A 9,051-nucleotide genomic window follows, 5' to 3' on the forward strand; every position below is an offset into this window, starting at 1 on the left:
TTGACTCACACGCGAAGCTTCCGTCACACGAATCTAGAAATTTTAAACGGCCGAGCCGATTCACAACTGATTTATTTGGGTCAGCCGTATTTGTGGCCTTGTCATTGTGCAGACAAGTATTGTCTGGAATGAATAAAAGCAAATTGTTCGAGTTGTGCATACCGTGTGCGAGCGTGCATTCTCTTGTGATTCGGACGAAGATATATAAAAGAAAAAAAAAGAAAAAAATGGTGCCGATGGAGGTGCCGGGGTTTGAACCCGGGACTTCTCACATGCGAAGCGAGCGCTCTACCACTGAGCTACACCCCCGATACGGTCCGTGACGCGCTTTCTTTGGACTCCACGTTTAGCAATAGCGACTAAAGGTACAAATGTAGTTTATAGAACGGTGGTTATCCGTTCAGAATCGGTGCATTTCTGAGGTTTAGTGGCGCTGGGAATGCTCACCCCTAACCAACATGGCTCCTTCGAGGCGCTATGGAAACGGCAGTCACAGAGGCTACGACGGTATCGACGACCGGCGCTGCCAGTCAGTTAACGGTGTTTCCGAGTCACACAGGATGTCGCTAGAACATACATCACCACTTCTATGCCACTTCCACGGCGAATTAAGGTGGGCGTTAGATGCGACTTCTGCTCGTTCGTTGATATTTGTCTTTTGTTTGCCCTTGTTGTGCCTGAACATAAAGTAAGTGCGAATGTGAACAACAGGTACGACCGAGGATGTTGAAAACCTTTGAAAGGCGCCGTGATATTAGTGCAGGCACACCTGCTCAAGCTGGGAAACACATACAAGTGATGGCGATGCCCTACTTTCTGGTTCATTTCTCTGTTGCAGCAGATCATCGATGCCAGCTCTGTGCAGTGTAGAAGACGTTGATGACTTCGTATTTCCGGCTGTGTCGCAGTAAAAGGAGAGAAATGAACATTTATTTAGCACCATATGCAAACGGAGTAAAAGGAAAGCTGGCGGAACGCCGTTGTTTATGAGGCGGCCAGAACACCTTAGGTTCTGCCAGCTGTCGCTGCCCTCTCATTCACCCGCGTTGTACTTTCGGGCCCGAGCTGAGCCGCGTGGCCTCTCGCTCCTGATGCGTAGCGATTCGCGAACAATGCGGATTATTGAGTGGCTGCACTTGAGGGTAGCGCCAGAGGATATGGTGCAGATGTGTGTTCTCTTAATAGGCACAGTTTACAGCCGTTGGAGTATATTAAAGTGTTACTGTGTTACAAGATGAGAAAAGTTGGGGAGATGTGCGCTTGAAGTTGTGTTCAGATGATTTGCTGTGTCTTCGTAAGTCTGGCTAGGCGGTAATGTTGAGCTGTCTCCTGACCTTTCTAAGCATAGAATGCTTTTAGCTCCCGTTGTTGGGGACCTTCAAGTGACGCTGAACGAAAAGCCAGAGCCGTTACCCGCACACTAAAACGAGAACATCCGGGCATCGTTGCGAAAACAAATGCAGATAAAAAAATTCGGGAGATCCCACGTACCGTGGGAGTCGATGTTATGCGAAGCATGCGGCGGGTAGGTGACTGTGGCGTAACGTTTTTTTACTGAGCGACACGTTACAAAATGACGCAAATATTTGTATATATTTTATACGCACACACATATATGTTGAAGAGCTGCATATGTGTTATATAAGCAGCTGTTTACGGTTGGGTAACGCTGCCAATGACAACGTGGCTATTACCAACACCAGAAGCGGTAAGCTGATATGTAGTGCTTATACGTGTCCCGAGAACGCACGCGCGTTTCACGAACCCGTGTGTATGTGTGCAAGAAGTTCTTGACAGTTCTTGAACAAGGGCATCATCACCGTGATCAGTGAGCAACATCAGCTGGTCAATGTTTGTTATAGGATCCGGTCGTGGTCGTGGTGACGAGGGGTCCATGTGTAGTGAAATATGTGGTATAGTAGAACGGTTGTAATTCGTGGATGCCTCGGTCATTTCGTCGACAAATTGTCTGTCGACAGAGCCGGCGACATGTCGGAACCTGGAGCCACATTTCGCGTTGGTGAAGTATAGGCCGTCGACGCAGGTAGGCCTGGATAGTGCTACGTAGACCAACATCAGTGGATGGTGTTTGTCCTATTCGTAGACTACCTGGGCATATGTGGCCTACGTAGCCTAGTCTACAAATGGCTGTCAATCAATCTGACATCATCTTCGGTCAGCATGAGGCCATCGCCCAGCCTCTTAAGAAGTGAAGAGGACACTTCATCGTTCTGGTGGACGAAGTGCACTTTACGATGCGGTGATGTGGATAGCATATGTAACTTTCGTTAATATATTCCTCCGGGGTCGAGCAATGCTTCAATATAGCTTGCTGAATCATAGGAATGCAAAGGTAATGTTTCTTAGACTGCTATAAAATCGGAGCCAACACTGGAACTACAGACGTTAATCTGATATGACGCCCGTATCGTAGGGGTACACATCGTAGGAGTATCATGTAGTGTTTATTGCTTTCTTGTAAAATTAGATAGCCAGCACCACAACCACAATTGACGTTGCACTGCTATTACGCCTGCGTAGGCTGTTTTGACAAACCAATTTATAGACCTGACATGGCTCAGTGGTAGAATACCTGATTGCCACGAGGAATGCTTGGGTTCGATTCCTGCTCGGATCCTAATTTTCATTATTTCTATTCGTTGAGTCAACGCTGCCGATGTTGGTTTTACTTAACTCTCTAGCATTTAATATATATGACAACGTTTATTGAGGGAAAAAAGAAAAGAAAAAAAGTGTTTAGGGAGCGGGTGGGTGGGGCCCCTATTCCAGGGCTCCACTGGCTTGAGCGGCCCGCCGCGCCTGGTCGAGGAGTGCTAGTTGCACCACCCGATCCTCACTGGTGAACAAAGTCTCCCACTGCTCCCTTCCGGAAATTTTGCCGGCTATTTGCGGCGAGTTAATTTCGGGTGGCCTGTTCTGGCAATCCCACGTTATGTGGGCGAGAGTGAGCCTGCCTCCGCACCACGGACAGCTATCGCTGTACATTGTGGGGTGAATGGCATGTTTCAAAGAAAGGTTCGGATATGTATGTGTTTGTATACGGCGCCAGTCGTAAGAGTCCCGCCTGGATAGATCAGGGTGGGGTGGACTGTACTGTCGTCGCTCAAGCCGTTGGTGTTCAAGGATGTCTCGCGGTAAGAAAGGGCTTTCGTCGGAGTGGTCGGCCGCTCGGTTGATAAAAGCACGAGCTGCGCCGTCCGCTCTCTCATTGCCATCGAGTCCTGCGTGACCCGGGCACCAGATGATCGCATGGTCCTGCGTTAGGTCGGGTCCTAATAGGCGAATGGTGCTGTGTGGTAGTCTCCCGGTGAGAAAGAGTCTACATGCGACCTTGGAATCGGTAAGAATAAGTGATGATTGTCCCAGGATATCCTTAGTTTTAATAGCTAGCGCGATGGCTGAAGCTTCTGCGGTATTCGCGGACGCAGCTCGAGTAGTGGCGCATGTCAGAAGCCCTTGACTTGTGGCCGCTCCTACGACTGCGAGGGCGTACTTGTTGGTACCGCATCGGGCGACATCTGTGTACACCGTGTCAGGATGTCCCCCGAATTGCCGCTGTAACTTGCGAGCTCGAGCGCTTCTACGACCTTTGTGGTATTGTGGGCTCATGTTTTTGGGAATAGGGGCTACTAAGATCCTTTCACGTACCTGTTTAGCTATGGACTCCAGTTCTTCTCCCGCATACTGAGGACGAGATGGGTAACCTACACGGCATAGCAATTTTCTTCCAGGAGTGGTTAAGCTAAGTTTTTCGCGTTGAGAAATGAGCACTGCCGCGCGTAGCTCCTCATAATTATTGTGGATACCGAGGGCTTCTAGGCGTTTAGTCGATGTTCCGATTGGTAGGCCGAAAGCCGCTTTGTACGATGTTCGGATCAACGCATCTAGGGCCTTTAGATCTGTCTTATTGGGGTCCTGGAAAGGAAGACTATATGTGAGCCGACTGAGGACAAAAGCCTGAACAAGCCGGAGCGTCTCAGCTTCCTTGAAACCTTTTCGGTGATAGGTGACTCTATAAATCATACGGGAGATCTGCTTCACCGTTGTTCGGAGAGTTTTGATTGTGTGGTCCTCTCGCTTGTTACTCTGAAGCCAGAGTCCGAGGACTCGCATTTTCTGGACCTCTCTTATCTGGTAGCCTCCTAGAAAGAGGTTGACCGGCTCGTGAATTCTACGGCCTCGGCCTCGGATTTTAATAAATTCAGATTTTTCGGGGGCACAGCTCATTCCACTGCGGCGAGCGAAGTTTTCAACAGCGGTCACTGCGTCTTGTAGGATTTGTTCTTTTTGTCCTAAAGAGCCACTGGCGGCCCATACAGTAACGTCGTCCGCATATAACGCATACCCTAGCCCTGGAATGCTGTCGAGGTATTTGGCTAAGCGCCTCATGCCGATGTTAAAGAGAAGGGGGGAGAGTATCGCCCCCTGCGGTGTACCTTTATTGGGCATGTGGAAAGGATCTGAGCGTGTAGTGCCTATGGGAGAGAGGAGTGGTTCCACAGCATTGGAAGGAAGCCAAAATCGTCCTTATTCCGAAACCAGGAAAAACCCACGCCCTACAAAATCTCAGACCAATATCACTAACATCCTGCCTTGGCAAATTATTTGAAAAGGTGATTCACACACGTCTTACGTCTTACATCGAGGATCGAAACCTTTTTCCAACTAACATGTTTGACATTCTTGGAAACATTTCGGCGCGCACACAAAAGACGAAAACGAAAGGCGAGTAGACAAACGGGCGCGAACTCACAACTAAGTTTATTGAAGGAAGTACACGAAATATAAACCCAGGGTAGCTCAAGAGCGCACGTGCGTAAAAAGAATCAAACAAACAAACAAGCAAAACATAAGGAAACATAAGAGAAAACACATCATGACAGTAATTTTTGCAGAAGTATCTACATCGTGCAGCAGATTTCAAAAGTCAAGTGCTACTCAAAAAGCTGAACTCTTTGTCAGTTAGTGCAATCGATGGGTTGCTTACGCACTTATCAGCACATCTTCTAATATGGAAAGCTTCAACTATTTCCCTAGTTATCTTGTCTTTATGATAAAACAAAATGTTAGTAGCACACCACACAGGATGACAATGGCAGTTCCTGCAATGCTCGGCTAGATGGGAGTTATTGCTATTATCCAATGACTTCATATGTTCATTAAGGCGAGTGTTGATGCATCGGCCTGTCTGACCTATATACACACGACCGCAGGTTAAGGGCAAAAAATAAAATGCCCCTATCCTGCACCTCACGAACTTTCCGCTTTCTTTTGAAAGGCAAACACATTTATTCTTCTTGATTTTATTGTCGAATTTTTGGTCCACCGCACGACAGATGCTTTTAATCTTATTGGGTGCACTGAAAACAACCTCTACACCAAACCGACTATATGCTTTAGCTGATGCTACACCAAACCGGCTATATGCTTTAGCTGATGGGAAAAACGATGAATATAAGGTAAAACAGCGAAGCGTTTGCGTTGAGTGTCTTTCTTTGTAGAAGTATGCTCTGATCTAGCCTTTAAAAACTTAATAATCTTTTCAACAGCTCTGCGTACAACATTGTCTGGGTATGCAGCCATTTTTAGACGGTTGATTTGACGGGAAAATGCTAAACTCATGGTATGAATGCATGACTTCGACAGGGCACTCCTCAGACAAGACACTGCGATACCATTCTTTACAATCTTGGAATGGCCTGAGCTATAGTTGAGAAGCGATTTTACTGACCGAGGATTATACAGCCAGCATGTGTGTCCTGATTGTAGGTGCAGTGTTAAGTCTAGGAACTGCAACTGATTATTTTGGGCAACTTCATGTGTGAACTTGAGACCCATCCCATATTCCCTAAACACCTTTAAAACATTCACAACATTGCTGCCTTGCACGTCTTTCTCATAAATAATTAAAAAATTATCGACAAACCGAAAGACCTTTTTACCCAAACCAAGCAATCCTTTATGAATAGTTCTGTCTACTCTGGCCATGAAAATATCGCTAAGAACGGGGGCTACTTTTGAGCCAATGCAGACCCCTGAATTCTGGACAAACAATTCACTTTGCCAACCAACGAATGTGGATTTTAAATAAAAGCACAAGATTTCCAAGAAGTTGGCAACTGATACCCCGCTATCATTCGTAAATTTAACTTCATCATTGTCATCACAGATGCACGACTTGACACTTTTCATTAGTTCCGCGTGGGGAATAGAATAGTACAGGTCTTGTACGTCGACACTGAAGGCAATGCAAGTGCCTGGATTATCGTTGCTTAAATATTTAACGACAACTTCCGAATATGGTATTACTAGCGGGTCACAAATCTTCAGCGTCGAAAGGTGTTTGTGAATATAACAAGCTACTTGCAGTTGCCACGTGTTTCTTTCAGACACTATCGCTCTAAACTGTTGATCTGGCTTGTGAGTCTTACAAGAGAAGAATACTTCTAAATGCATGCTTTTTGCTCTTTTGACTGCTGACGCCAAGCTTTCTAGGTTAAGCGAATTCAGAAAAACCGCAGCTTGTTGCTTGACCTTTTGCGGTTTTAAATCAATTTTCTTCAAATTTTTGGTAACGGCTTGATTCGCTTTTTCACCAAAGACACCATCCGGCATTAACACAAAACAGCCCTCTTTATCCGCCGTGACAACGCGCAGTCCTCTAGAGGAAAGATCTGAGGCAACTGAATCTAGTTTTTTGTTAAACTTCCTTACAGTCCCCGTCTTAGTTAATACATCAACGCATTCCGACACACACCTTGAGCGTTCATCCTCGTTGACAAGCCTGGAAATGGCTCTTGAGGCGGCTAGCTTTTCCGGTGGGTTCATAAAGGATTGCTTGGTTTGGCTAAAAAGGTTTTTCGGTTTGTCGATGATTTTTTAATTATTTCTGAGAAAGACGTGCAAGGCAGCAATGTTGTGAATGTTTTGAAGGTGTTTAGGGAATATGGGATGGGTCTCAACTTCACACATGAGGTTGCACAAAATAATCAGTTGCAGTTCCTAGACTTAACACTGCACCTACAATCAGGACACACATGCTGGCTGTATAATCCTCGGTCAGTAAAATCGCTTCTCAACTATAGCTCAGGCCATTCCAAGATTGTAAACAATGGTATCGCAGTGTCTTGTCTGAGGAGTGCCTTGTCGAAGTCATGCATTCATACCATGAGTTTAGCATTTTCCCGTCAAATCAACCGTCTAAAAATGGCTGCATACCCAGACAATGTTGTACGCAGAGCTGTTGAAAAGATTATTAAGTTTTTAAAGGCGAGATCAGAGCATACTTCTACAAAGAAAGACACTCAACGCAAACGCTTCGCTGTTTTACCTTACATTCATCGTTTTTCCCATCAGCTAAAGCATATAGCCAATCGGTTTGGTGTAGCGGTTGTTTTCAGTGCACCCAATAAGAGTCAACGCATCTGTCGTGCGGTGGACCAAAAATTCGACAATAAAATCAAGAAGAATAAATGTGTTTGCCTTTCAAAAGAAAGCGGAAAGTTCGTGAGGTGCAGGATAGGGGCAGTTTATTTATTGCCCTTAACCTGCGGTCGTGTGTATATAGGTCAGACAGGCCGTTGCGTCAACACTCGCCTTAATGAACATATGAAGTCATTGGATAATAGCAATAACTCCCATCTAGCCGAGCATTGCAGGAACTGCCATTGTCATCCTGTGTGGTGTGATACTAACATTTTGTTTTATCATAAAGACAAGATAACTAGGGAAATAGTTGAAGCTTTCCATATTAGAAGATGGGCTGATAAATGCGTAAGCAACCCAACGATTGCACTGACAAAGAGTTCACCTTTTTGAGTAGCACTTGACTTTTAAAATCTGCTGCACGATGTAGGTACTTCTGCAAAAATTACTGTCATGATGTGTTTTCTCTTATGTTTCCTTATGTTTTGCTTGTTTGTTTGTTTGATTCTTTTTACGCACGTGCGCTCTTGAGCTACCCTGGGTTATATATTTCGTGTACTTCCTTCAATAAACTTAGTTGTGAGTTCGCGCCCGTTTGTCTACTCGCCTTTCGTTTTCGTCTTTTGTGTGCGCGCCGAAATGTTTCCAAGAATGTCCTCAAACCAACTCGCCCAGCTCTCCATACTGTAACATGTTTGGATTTCGCCAACATTTATCAACGCAGGACGTTGTCCTACTCCTTCGGGAGGAGGTTCTTTGCAATACGACGGTTGGTACAGAACACCTTGTCGTAGCTCTTGATTTGAAAAGCGCATTCGACACTATGTCACATGAGCTCATCTTATCTGAGCTAACTGACATCGGTTGTGGGCAAAAAATCTATAACTACGTCCGCTCCTTCCTGACCGCTCTAGCATTTAAGTTACCAGTGTCTGTTCTCGCCGTTCCTAGGTAGACATAAACTGTCAATGACCTGTGGCGCATACCCGTACAGCGCGGCCCGTGGCAAACGGGTATGTGCCACACGTGTCCGGTGGAAATGGTTTGACGACGTACGCGACAGGATTGTAACGTTATTTAAGTCATGACCCGGCAGTCATATTCGTCAAATCCTATTACCCTCCCATGCAAATTTTGGTCTACACCAAGTTAAGGAGGCGATCATGAGAGCACCCAGACGTAGGCGGCTAGATAGATAGATAGACAGATACGTAGATAGAAACGCTCAAAGTGGCAGAGGTTCGCTAAGAAATGCTTCGCAGTTAATAGGGGTGTTGTACGTCAAGAAAGGGTCAGACGTTGCTTTGCGAAAGGCTCTTTATCAGGCAGGTCTGGCTACTGGCGAGCGCGTGCGACAACCACGGGGCCACCGATCGTCGTCGTCGTCTTCCGTAACAGCGGAGCGTCTGTCATTTACATTCAGTACAATTATTCCCCGCGAAATAAGGAGCCATCCTGGCGACCTAGGGACCAGCAAAACACGGGAGGGTCGTAGCACTGCTTGAGTCTGGACACGTGGGCAATTTCCTGGCCACGGCGACGATGGTCAGAAGATGATTCCATTGGCTCGATGAGGTAGTTCACCGGTGATGTTTTTTGGAGTAT

General features: G+C 46.1%; 1 non-coding gene across 1 annotated transcript; it reads right to left on the reverse strand.

The window, feature by feature from the left end:
• Positions 1 to 237: 237 nt before the first annotated feature.
• Trnaa-cgc (transfer RNA alanine (anticodon CGC)) lies at positions 238 to 309 on the reverse strand. Its single transcript has one exon. It is a non-coding gene; the product is annotated as a tRNA-Ala (tRNA).
• Positions 310 to 9,051: the final 8,742 nt, after the last annotated feature.

This window comes from Rhipicephalus sanguineus, chromosome 4, assembly GCF_013339695.2.
Source record: "Rhipicephalus sanguineus isolate Rsan-2018 chromosome 4, BIME_Rsan_1.4, whole genome shotgun sequence".
Lineage (NCBI taxonomy): Eukaryota > Metazoa > Arthropoda > Arachnida > Ixodida > Ixodidae > Rhipicephalus > Rhipicephalus sanguineus.